This window comes from Schistocerca nitens, chromosome 9 (genome assembly GCF_023898315.1).
Source record: "Schistocerca nitens isolate TAMUIC-IGC-003100 chromosome 9, iqSchNite1.1, whole genome shotgun sequence".
Taxonomy (NCBI): Eukaryota; Metazoa; Arthropoda; class Insecta; order Orthoptera; family Acrididae; genus Schistocerca; species Schistocerca nitens.
In genome coordinates this window covers 305,621,723-305,634,791 of record NC_064622.1, presented here as the reverse complement: position 1 = coordinate 305,634,791, position 13,069 = coordinate 305,621,723, and positions in this window count along the sequence as shown.

Here is a 13,069-nt window from a genome sequence, read left to right as displayed (position 1 = left end):
GTGGCGTTGCACTGCAATATCGATGTTGACCTTGAACCTGCGGGCCAACATGGTTCAATTGCTTATATTTTCTGCAGATCAGATTTATGTACATATACAATGAATATGAATGTCCTACGTCTAGTCGTTCAAGGTCTTCTGTATTTTTATGAACATGAGAGGAAAGAGGAGGAGATGAATAAAGGGAGGGGGACTAGGAGACGTATGGACAACTCCTGCCCAGAAACATTTAGTTTCACCTGAGTGCTTCGGTAGTTAGATTTTCGAATATCTACGTATTATTAGACACAGTTCCTGCGATTTCGTCAGGGTCTACTGTAGAGTTTCGCAGCACGTGCCAATAGTCCGTTTATCTGCATAGTTTAGTTAGTATGGACAGGGACTGCCATTGTGGTGTGCGGATGCGAGCCAAGTTGGTGACACTTTGTCTCAGCTTCAGGCTGTGATGGCTTCGGTTACACAGCTTGAGGCTGCAGAGGATAGGCACCACTGTCGTGGGCCGGCCATGGTGATCCAACGGACGTCCAGCACGTCCGAGTCCTCCGATTGGTCCTCACCGGTGGCCAGACCAGTTACTGCTCGCACTGAGGTTGATACCTCACCTGTGGTCGAATGGGATGTCGCCCCAGGGCGAAGCAGGTGGCGAAATACTTCCCAGGCAGCCTCACGCACGGCCTCCCCGGGTTGTCTGACCAACAGGTTCCAGGTTCTGTCTGTGGCTGACATTGTCACTGAGCCAGATGCTGTCGCCTGTCCTGTTTAGAGGAAACCACTCAGCCTGCAAGATATGGGCAACCACAGACGGTGGGAGCATTGGCGGTTGGGAGCTACAACGTTAGGCGCATTATGGGGCCCTTTAGGGTCTTGGCTGACAAGAAGTGAAAGAAAACCTATGTGCACTCCGTGTGCATACCGGATGGAGTCATTCCAGATGTGGAAAGGGGCCTCCCAGATACCATGAAGAGCACAGGGTGCAGCCAGCTGCAGGTGGTTGCTCACGTCGGCACCAATGATGTGTGTCACTTTGGATCAGAAGAGATTCTCTCTGGTTTCGAGCGGCTAACGGAAGTGGTAAAGGCTGCCAGTCTTGCTTGCAGCATGAAAGTAGAGTTGACCATTTGCAGCATAGTCGACAGGACCGATTGCCGACCTCTGGTACAGAGCCGAGTGGAGCGTCTGAATCAGGGGCTCAGACGGTTCTGCGACCGTGTAGGCTGCAGATTCCTCGACTTGCGCCAAAGGGTGGTTGGGTTTCGGGTTCCGCTGAATAGGTCAGGTGCTCACTATACGCAGGATGTAGCTACACTGGTAGCAGGGGCTGTGTGGCGTGGACTGGGTGGTTTTTTAGGTTAGAGGGCCTCGGGAAAACACAAGAAGGGTTTCAGTCACAAAGAGTGCAGACTAAACACAGGAAGAACGTAGATATAGGAACCATTGGTATAACAGTTGTAAATTGTCGTAGCTGTGTTGGGAAGCTACCAGAGCTCCAAGCCCTAATAGAAAGCTCTGATGCTCAAATCGTTATAGGCACTGAAAGCTGGCCAAAGCCGGATATAGGCTCAGCCGAAATTTTTGCGAAGAACCTAACGGTGTTCCGAAAGGATAGGCTAAATATGGTCGGCGGAGGCTTGTTTGTTGCTGTCAGAAGTAGTTTAACTTGTCGCTAAATTAAAGTAGATACTTCCTGTGACTTAGTACGGGCAGAGGCCATTGTTGGCAACCAGAATAAAATAATAATAGAATCCTTTTACCGACCTCCCAATTCAGATGATACAGTAGCTGAAAGGTTCAAAGAAAACTTGAGTTTGATTTCAAACACGTGCCTGACACATATGATAATAGTTGGTGGTGACTTTAAAAATGTTGGCGAAAATACATGTTTAATTCCGGAGGTACGCATAAAATATCATCCGAAATTGTGCTAAGATATTCTCTGAAAATTATTTAGAGCAGTTAGTTCATGATTGCACGCGAATAAACGGTTGTGAAAACACACTTGACCTCTTAGCAACAAATAATACTGAGTTAATAACGAGCATCAAAAACGATACAGGGATTAGTGAACACAGGGTTGTCGTGTCGAAACTGAATATTCTAATCCCAAAATCCTGCAAAGTATACCTATTCAAAAAATCAGATGAAAACTCACTTGACGCCTTCCTGAGGGACAATCTCCTCTCATTCCCAATTTTTAAAATAAGTGTAGACCAGATGTGGCTGGAATTCAGTGAAATAGTGTGGGCAGCGATTGAGAGATTTATATCAAATAAATTAACCAACGACGGAGCTGATCTTCCTTGATACACTAAACGGGTTAGAACACTCTTGCATAAACAACGAAACAAACATTCCAAATTTAAACACGCGCAAAATCCGCAAGATTGGCGATCTTTTACAGAAGCTCGAAATTTAGAGCGCACTTCAATACGTGATGCTTATAACAGTTTCCACAACGAAACGTTGTCTCCAAGCCTGGCAGAAGATCCAAAGAGATTCTAGTCGTATGTGAAGTCTGTTAATGGCAAGAAACAATCAGTGCCTTCTCTGCGCGACAGGAATGGAGATACAGTACTATCGAAGACAGTGCTGCGAAAGCAGAACTACTACGCACAGCCTTCACAAAAGAAAACGAAGTAAATATTCCAGAATTCGAATAGAGAACAGCTGCCAACATGAGAAACGTAGAAGTAAATATCCTAGGAGTAGTGAAGCAACTTAAATCACTTAACAAAAGCAAGTCTTCTGGACCAGACTGTATACCAATTAGGTTCCTTTCGGAGTATGCTGATGCATTAGCACCATACTTAACAATCATATACAACCGTTCGTTCGACGAAAGATCCGTACCCAAAGACTGGAAAGTTGCACAGGTCACACCAATATTCAAGAAAGGTAGTAGGAGCAAGCCACTGAATTACAAGCCCATATAGTTAACGTCGATATGCAGCAGAATTTTGGAACATATATTGTGTTCAAACATTTTATATTACCTCGAAGAAAACGGTCTATTGACACACAGTCAACAAGGGTGTAGAAAACATCGTTCCTGTGAAACACAACTAGCTCTTTATTCACATGAAGTGTTGAGTGCTATTGACAAGGGATTTCAAATCGATTTTGTTGTGTCTAGTTCATACTGTCTAGACACAATGAGGTAGCTAGGTGCACGCTAAACTAACGCAGACGGGCTTGAAGTACTGGAACAGGAGACTTATTAATGCACTAAAGAAAAGTACGTAGTTTTATAATACTTAACTTTATTCTCTTGTTGGAATACATCTCTCTTGAATATTAGTACGCTATAAGCACTGATACAAATGGCGCCTTGCTAGGTAGTAGCTATGGACTAAGCTGAAGGCTATTCTATCTGTCTCTCGGCAAATGAGAGGAAGGCGTCGTACTTCTGGTCGCAAGCAATGTCGTCCGTACAACTGGGGCGAGGTCTAGTCCGTGTCTTGTGACCTGCCATGTGGTGGCGCTAGGATTGCGATTACACAGTGGCGACACGCGGGTCCGACATGTACTACAGGACCGCGGCCGATTTAAGTTACCACCTAGCAAGTGTGGTGTCTAGCGGTGACACCACAGATTTCGTATTTATGGATTTTCGGAAGGCTTCTGACACTGTACCAAACAAGCGGCTTTTAGTGAAATTGCGTGCTCATGGAATATCGTCTCATTTATGTGACCGGATGTGTGATTTCCTGTCAGAGAGGTCACAGTTCGTAGTAATTGATTGAAAGTCATCGAGTAAAACAGAAGTGATTTCTGGGGTTCCCCAAGGTAGTGTTATAGGCCCTTTGCTGTTCCTGATCTATATAAACGATTTGGGAGACAATCTGAGCAGCCATTTTAGGTTGTTTGCAAATGACGCTGTCGTTTATCGACTAATAAAATCATCAGAAGATCAAAACAAATTGCAAGACGATTTAGAAGAGATATCTGAATGGTGAAAAAATTGGCAGATGACCCTGAATAACGTAAAGCGTGAGGTCACCCACATGGGTGCAAATAGGAATTCGTTAAACTTCGGTTACACGATAAATCAGCCTAGTCTAAAAGCCGTAAATTCAACTATATATCTAGGTATTACAATTACGAACAACTTAAATTGGAAGGAACACATAGGAAATGTTGTGGGGAAGACTAACCAAAGACAGCGTTTTATTGGCAGGTCATTTAGCAAATACAACAGATGTACTAAGGAGATTGCCTGCTCTACGCTTGTCCATCCTCTTTTAGAATACTGCTGCACGGTGTGGGATCCTTACAAGATAGGACTGACTGAGCACATAGAAAAAGTTCATAGAAGGCCAGCACCTTTTGTATTATCGCGAAATATGGGAGAGCGTGTCACCGAAATGATAGAGGATTTGGGCAGGACATCACTAAAAGAAAGGCGTTTTTCGTTGCGACGGAATCTTCTCACGAAATTCCAATCACCAACTTTCTCATCCGAATGCGAAAATATTTTTTCGACACCGTCGTACATAGGGGGGAAAAATAAGGAAAATCAGAGCTCGTGTGAAAGATATAGGTATTCGTTCTTTCCGTGCTATACGAGATTGGAATAATAGAGATTTCTGAAGGAGGTTCGATGGTCCCTCTGCCAGGCACTTAAATGTGATTTGCAGAGTATACATATGTATGTAGATGTAGATGTAGAAACATGGTGTGTTTCTCAATACACTATCCTTAAGGTACAACACTCTCCTACCCTACATTAAAAAAGCAGTTTCAGTATCATTCCTGTGCCAGGCAAATTGTTAAGATTTTTTTAAAGATATTCACTTAGTGTAATCGATTTTCAGGTTACACAGTATCACAGTGACACCCAAAGCGTACACTGGGATGGTATTCTAACATTTTCTACAATATCACTGAAAGAAATGTCTTTATTAGCTTCTGTATATGCTTCTTAAGGTTTTGAACATCGTTAAATATGCACAGGTTTGAAAATAACAACTATGAATTTTCCTTGAATAAATCGGTGCATAAAATAAACATACAAATAAATCTCGCCCCTTGCCGATAATTTTGTGTGCTATCTAGATTGGTCTACGAATTATTAGAAGTAATATTTTCATTAATTCAGGCTGAATTCATACTTATTAGGGCAATAGGGTGCTGCCGCTGCTAGTTTGAATCCACTATGAGCACCAGAGGAAGTTCTCTGATTTTCGTCTTACAAATTATCTGACAAAATGTGCGTTAACATTGTAACGTATGAACACGTTATTTTGAAATCGATTGGTGGGACTAAGTCTACTCATTTAACTGATTGCTGTATCTGTTAATATTTAATCCAAACTTAAAATCCTGGTGTAAATCAGCCACAGCAGATACAAACTAAAATTTGAAGAATTAGAAGAACTATTAAACTTAATATTCTTCCTCCACTATAAGATGAGCGATAGTTATTCTAGCTGAATATTCGTAACAATTACGATGATGGAAGTTCCTGTGCGGATGAAATGATGCATGCAGATTATTTGACGTGCAGTACTAGTGCTACACACGTTGTGTGACTAAAACTACACCATTCTCGAGAAAATTTGTTTAAGTATTTTCTCACCGATTTCTCGTCGGAAATCTAAATGATGCAAGATGCTGAACTCGGACGCCTCATAGGAACCTATCAATGAGATCCTCAGTGAACTTCCGTATACTTATTCGTGTAAGTGCCAAAATATTATCCATCTGGCAAGTGTTATTTTGGTACAGTGTGTCGGCACGCTGGAAAGCGAAAGCGCCTTCTCCTGCACTTCCAGAATGTTTCCCCTCCGCGACAACTCTTCGGCTCAATTCCACGGCCAGTAACTTTCTCTGCGGTCGCTGCTCGATAGCCGGATTGCAGCTCCGCGCCTGGTCGGTCCAGCGGGATATCCAGAAAGGCTCAGCCCAATTCTCCCCAACTGACCAGTCCCTAGGGAAGCGTGCAAGGCTGCTGATAGCGCCGCCTCGCTGAAACCGTGGGCTTCTTTGGAGGCTGTGAAGCAGAAATGAGTGAGGGGAAGTGGAAAATACAAAATTCACTTGGATATCATTTCTTTCGTCATACTAACCCAGGAGGGAGAATGCTCGTTAGGAATCTGGAGTCGTTAAAATAAACAGTCGAAGCTCTTCAAAAAAGTCGACATGTTAGCGGGATTCCTGTAGTAGAGACACATGGTCATTTGTAGTTGTGATAATCTAAGGCTGTGAATGAACCAGTGGAAACGCGAAAACCGCACTTTCAACATATACGCACACCATACATTTCTCCCCCTCTCCCCACGCTCACCCCTAATAATAAGCCACTCGCCCTTCAGAATGCAGTGAGAGAATGAAGGACGATAACGAAAACGACTGGTTGAAAATATCGCAATTTTTCCGACCAGTTCACGACATTTATTGCATAATCTAAAAACATTTTGACTCCTCCTGGGCAGTTTTAGCCGATGCTATCAATGTGCGGTGTCTGTTCTTTTGAATATGTCCGAAGAACAGGAACCACGCGGGATCCACAGCTATGATATGCACTGAAGAGCTAAATAAACTGATACATCTGCCTAATATAGTGTAGGTCCCCCTCGAGTACGCAGAAGTGCCACAGCACAATAGCATGGACTCGAATAAAATCTGAAGTAGTGCTGGAGGGGATTGACAACTTGAATCTCACAGGGCTGTCCATAAGTCTGTAAGAGTACTAAGAGTACGAGAGGATGGAAATCTCTTTTGTATAGCACGTTGCAAGCCATCCAAGATATGCTCAATAATGTTCATTCCTGGGAAGTTTGGTGGCCAGTGGAAGTGTTTAAACTCAGAAGAGTGTTCCTCGAGCCACTCTGCAGCAATTCTGGACGTGTGGGATGTCGCATTGTCCTGGTGGAATTGCCAAGTCCGTCGGAATGCACAATGGATATGAGAAGATGCAGTTGATCAGACGGGCTGCTTACGTATGTGTCAGATCTCAGAGTCGTATCTAGACGTATCAGGGGTCATATATCACTCCAACTGCAGAAGTCCACACCATTACAGCGCCTCCACCAGGGTGAACAGTCCTCCGCTCAGATGCAGGATCCATGAATTCATGAAGTTGTCTCCATACACGTCCATCAGCTCGATACAATTTGGAACTAGACTCGTCCGAGCATGCAGCATGTTTCCAGTCATCAACAATCCAATATCGGTACTGACGGACCCAGGCGAGGCGTAAGGCCTTGTGTCATCAAGGGTACACGAGTGGGTCTTCGGCTCCGAAAGCCTATATCGATGATCTTTCGTTGAATGGTTCGCATGCTGACGCTTGTTGATGGCCTAGCATTGAAAACTGCTGCAATTTGCAGAAGGGTTGCACTTCTGCCGCGTTGAACGATTCTCTTAAATCGTCGTCGGTCCCGTTCTTGCAGGATCCTTTCCCGGCCGCAGCGATGTCGCAGATTTGATGTTTTACCAGATTCCAGATACCCACTGCACGCTCGTGAACTGGTCGTACGGGAAAATCCCTACTTCATCGATAGCTCGGAGATTCTGTGTCCATTATCTCGTGCGCCGACTTAACACCACATTCAGACTCTGTTAAATTCTGATAACCTGCGAATGTAGCAGCAGTAACCGATCTAGTAACTGCGCCAGACTCTTGTGGTCTTATACAGGTGTTGCCGACCGTAGCCCCTTATTCTGCCTTCTATTCTACAGAGAAAAAGAGGACAAGAAACAGAACAAATAGTACTTCATCTCCTGATGGTACATCTCCTGATGGTACTACCTGAGAATCTCATTGATAGGCTGCTGTCAGCTTACAGATGGGGCTTTACAAAATCTGTCTAGGGTAGTAAGCACCTACATGCACACATAGATTACAATCTTATAAAAAGTTCCCGTTGACACTGTAAGTTGGCTCATTTTTTACGGGAGTCTAACGTTGACGCTGGTGGGGAACTGAGTTCTGCATACCCAATTTAGCCTCTTGCACAGAAGTACTCCCGGTTGCTATTACAATTCAAATGAAGTGAACATACACGTACAAATCAAATCACCTGGTTTTAAATCTCGTCTATACAGTGTAAGTTCATGTGATACAATCGCTTCCTTATGGTGGAGGTTACGTATTTTCTTCCACTTGTTCAATATTAGAAACATAGACCACCATCTGCTGATGGTGGAGTAGGTGTAGAGCGAGACCAAGACACAGACTATAGTACTGACGACCACTCTTATTTCCATGATGTGTATGCTCTCGCTTTAGTTATTTGGTAGGATGCATTGGGGTCGGTATGAGTTCCCCTTAGAGTGGTTTTAAAGGAGTTCCATACATTCATTTTGCTGGAGGCATTGGTGCGATGTTAACCAAACTGAACCATCTTCTGCATTGTACTCATTATACGAACCGGAATGCTTGTATAATGGTAACGTCGTCCGTCTCTTATTCTGAGGAAAGGAGTATGACCGCTGTGCTTGAAAATCTGGGTAGAGCTGCCACTGTCCGTGTGTGGATTATCCGTTACTTGCGGCCAGTCTGTTAATATCTTTATGGCATCTGGCCCAGTACATTTCTCAAAGAGTGAAGCCTATGTTGCTATTTGTTGGCTCTTCACATACATTTGTGAAGCAGACTGGTGTCACACGAAATGAATAGCTGAAAAAGGGAATTTAAAAGAGCTGTCTCTTCCGCTGAACTGGGCAGCAAGGAAGTTTCACAGTTTTAAGTGTCAGCTACTCTTCTGGAATGCTCTTTTTGTTTCAAGAGAGAACTGATTATTAGGCCTGTAGAAGCTGATACAACACAGTTATGAGCAATTGGCGGATTCAAAATTTCCATTTTCTCCAACATAATCAACCAGGAACTGAAATCAAATATGCAGGTCGCGCTGTCTAGCTACGGAAATGCCTAATTTAGAATTCGTCCTTCTGTCGTCCGGCGCCCTTCCAACTACGGCATGCTTCCCCGCTCTTCGTCTTTTCTCAATATCTCGCATTGGTTCCTACCGTTCCATCAGTTGGTGCGCATAATGAGGCAAGTGTACATTTACCAGCCAATACATTGTGTCAGGTGTCCATCACGAATTTAATTCTGTCTGCTGGCGTCGCGGTATGAAAGTGAACAGAGCCGAATGGGGAACCGTTCTACGACGGTCTTCTTCTTTGTCTCTTGCTTTGACCTACATCTATGTGGTGTCAGCATGGCTATTATCGCGACTGGAATGATTAATTTAAGGGGTTCCGGATACCTTTCCCATAACCAAAGGCTTCCCCTTCCTCGCCCTCGCCCCCTTCCTCCATCCCCATCGGGAGCGGGTAAATCTAACCCAACTATCTGCGTGCAGTGCTAATCTTATAAAATTTTGCGAGCATTTTCTAAATATCTGCGAATCGTTTAACTAAAGATGGAGGTGGGTACCATCCCGCTAGTCACCTAACCGGACGTGGGAAACCGCCTACAAACCACCTACAGCCTGACTGTCGCACAGGACCTTGTCGTTAATATGCAGGACGGAATCGATCGGGAGCCGGCGCACCTGGCCGAACCCAACTATCTGCGTGCAGTGTTAATCTTGTAAAAGTTTTCGAACGTTTTCTAAATACCTGCGAATCGTTTAACTAAAGAAGGACTTGGGTACCAGCTCGCTAGTCACTTGGCCGGACGTGGGAAACAGCCTAAAAACCACCTACAGCCTGACTGACGGACAGGACCATGTCGTTAATCCATCGGACGGAATCGATCGGGAGCCGGCGCACCTGCCCGCATCATGGTAGCCTCATGCAAACACGTGCGGTTATCTACGAGGGCAGTTCAATAAGTAATGCAACACTTTTTTCTGAAACAGGGGTTGTTTTATTCAGCATTGAAATACACCAGGTTATTCCCCAATCTTTTAGCTACACAACACTATTTTTCAACGTAATCTCCATTCAATGCTACGGCCTTACGCCACCTTGAAATGAGGGCCTGTATGCCTGCACGGTACCATTCCACTGGTCGATGTCGGAGCCAACGTCGTACTGTATCAATAACTTCTTCATCATCCGCGTAGTGCGTCCCACGGATTGCGTCCTTCATTGGGCCAAACATATGGAAATCCGACGGTGCGAGATCGGGGCTGTAGGATGCATGAGGAAGAACAGTCCACTGAAGTTTTGTGAGCTCCTCTCGGGTGCGAAGACTTGTGTGAGGTCTTGCGTTGTCATGAAGAAGGAGAAGTTCGTTCTGATTTTTGTGCCTACGAACACGCTGAAGTCGTTTCTTCAATTGCTGAAGAGTAGCACAATACACTTCAGAGTTGATCGTTTGACCATGGGGAAGGACATCGAACACAATAACCCCTTCAGCGTCCCAGAAGACTGTAACCATGACTTTACCGGCTGAGGGTATGGCTTTAAACTTTTTCTTGGTAGGGGAGTGGGTGTGGCGCCACTTCATTGATTGCCGTTTTGTTTCAGGTTCGAAGTTATGAACCCATGTTTCATCGCCTGTAACAATCTTTGACAAGAAATTGTCACCCTCAGCCACATGACGAGCAAGCAATTCCGCACAGATGGTTCTCCTTTGCTCTTTATGGTGTTCGGTTAGACAACGAGGGACCCAGCGGGAACAAACCTTTGAATATCCCAACTGGTGAACAATTGTGACAGCACTACCAACAGAGATGTCAAGTTGAGCACTGAGTTGTTTGATGGTGATCCGTCGATCATCTCGAACGAGTGTGTTCGCACGCTCCGCCATTGCAGGAGTCACAGCTGTGCACGGCCGGCCCGCACGCGGGAGATCAGACAGTCTTGCTTGCCCTTGCGGCGATGATGACACACGCTTTGCCCAACGACTCACCGTGCTTTTGTCCACTGCCAGATCACCGTAGACATTCTGCAAGCGCCTATGAATATCTGAGATGCCCTGGTTTTCCGCCAAAAGAAACTCGATCACTGCCCGTTGTTTGCAACGCACATCCGTTACAGACGCCATTTTAACAGCTCCGTACAGCGCTGCCACCAGTCGGAAGTCAATGAAACTATACGAGACGAAGCGGGAATGTTTGAAAATATTCCACAAGAAATTTTCGGTTTTTTCAACCAAAATTGGCCGAGAAAAAAAATGTGTTGCATTACTTATTGAACTGCCCTCGTAGATGGGTTAATCGTTGTAGTGACGATATGGGTCAAACATGGGGATCTGAATCGACATAAGCAATTTTGACCAGTTAAGTTGTTATAGATCGGCACCAGCCAACGAACATCTCGTAAAGGGCACCCCATTCAGTGCACATTGTTGCATGTGGGATTCCACAAGAGACGACCTCTGTGTGTACACATGTTCACCCAACAACATCTTCAGTTACGACTGCAGTGGGCGCGTCATCATCGATATTTGACTGTGTATCAATGGATACGCGTCACCTAGTTGGAAGAACCAAGTCCAAGTGAACGGCAATTTGAAAGAAGCTTTGCGCCGAGGTCGCAGTTGGTGGGCGTCGTGTTACAGTATAGGGGACATTCACCTGGACTCCCATGGGACGTGTGATAGTAATAGAAGGCGACACGACAGCTGTGGACCATCTGCATCCTGTAATGCTTTTTGTTTCCCCAACGGCGACAGCATCTTCCAACACGATGACTCTCCGTGTTGGAAGGCTAACATAGTGCTACACTGGTTCGGGAGGCTGCTAATGAACTCACGTTGGTGCCTTGGCCATCAAATTCCCCGATATGAACCAAGTGAAACCCATTTGGAATGCTGGACATGTAATTTAAGAGTACTACCTGACCTATGTGTACAAATGTTGTGCCACATAACTGTGGAAAACTTTCAAGTATTTGTCGAATCCATGCTATACAGAATTGGTGGTGAATTTTCGTCAAAAGATGGACTATCACGCTATTAATGAAGTGATAATAAGTCAACTGCGTGATCCTTCTCAAGTGCATGCAGCTTCCTATGTCTGTGTGTGAATCTCCCTCCCTGGTAAATTGTGCTTTTCAGCTGCTGTAACGACGAATGGACAGGTAACTGCAATAGAATGACGTCAGGTGACGATGTTTTGCAGCTATGCACACTGCGTGAAGATCTTTCTTTGCTAGTTTTCCACGTACAGTAGACGCAATAACGTCATCGTTGTAATATTATTCAGGGAAAACGTACCTGTGAAGTTTAAAACATATTAATCATACGTTTTTGGCGCGCTTAACAGCACAATAAATGGTCCGCTTCACTCTCTCAATTTTACAAAAGTAGTGTGTGTGTGCGTTTTGTTTAATCTGAAACATTTCTCAACATATGTCCGCCACACTCGTTAAAGTGGCTTGCGTAGTGTAGATGTAGATGTATACAAACACACACGACAAAAAAGTTTTACATCACCTCGGTTCCGAGAGTACCGGAACCTTTACAGAAAACTGGAATAGAGATCGACACAAACATCATTTCCGCCCTTTTTATTGTGCATGAAAACCACGCATTGCAGGTTTTACCACCATACAGCGAGACCTTCAGAGGCGGTGGTCCAGACTGCTTTACGCACCGGTACCTCTAATACCCAAAAGCACGTGCTGTTGCATTGATGCATGCCTGTATTCGTCGTGGCGTACTATCCACAAGTTCATCAATGTCCATATTTTACTATTCCTCAACGGCGATTCTGCGTAGATCTCTGAGTGGTTGATGGGTCACGACGTCCATAAACAATCTATCCCAGACATATTCAATAGGTTTGATGTCTGGAGAACATGCTGACCACTCTAGTCGAGCGATGTCATTATATTGAAGGAAGTCATTCACAAGATGTGCACGATGCGTGCGCGAATTGTCGTCCATGAAGACGAATGCCTCGCCAATATCCTGCCGATATGGTTGCACTATCGGTTGGAGGATGGCATTCATGTATGCTACAGCCTTCACGGCGCCTTCCATGACCACCAGCGGCGTACGTCGGTCCCACGTAATGCCACCCCAAAACAGCAGGAAACCTCCACCTTGCTGCACTCGCTGGACAGTGTGTCTGAGGCGTTCAGCCTGACCGGGTTGCCTCCAAACACGCCTTAGACGATTGTCTGGTTAAAGGCATATGCGACACTCGTGGTTGAAGGGAACGTGATG